Genomic DNA, 392 nt, shown 5'->3' with positions numbered 1-392 from the left:
CCTTGCTCCTCGAAGCTCAACCCTTGCCTCTTGAGAGGTGCAAAGGTGTTTGATCTTTAATAGGTACCCTTGGACATATTTGTATATGCATGTATGTACTTGTGTGTGTGTGAATTGATTGAAATCCTCTCTGGGCAGTATAGTATGGATATTGCCATCTTAGATCTAGAATTAAATTCCTGCTGCGCTTATAGGAATTGAATCATTTCACAAATGTTAAATAGTCAGCAGTTAGGTGGTGCCAAATTCTTCAGGCATAAACCCCTGCCCAGCTCTGAGCCCTGTGACTCAGCAGCAGGGCCTCTCTTGGCCTTTGGCATTCGTGGTGCCTGTGTAAATCATTCTACATTGATTCTAGATGGATTTTCCTCGTGTGCATCATCCATGTAGCA

Source organism: Zonotrichia albicollis, chromosome Z (genome assembly GCF_047830755.1).
Source record: "Zonotrichia albicollis isolate bZonAlb1 chromosome Z, bZonAlb1.hap1, whole genome shotgun sequence".
Lineage (NCBI taxonomy): Eukaryota > Metazoa > Chordata > Aves > Passeriformes > Passerellidae > Zonotrichia > Zonotrichia albicollis.
Note: the sequence above shows the minus strand (reverse complement) of the source record.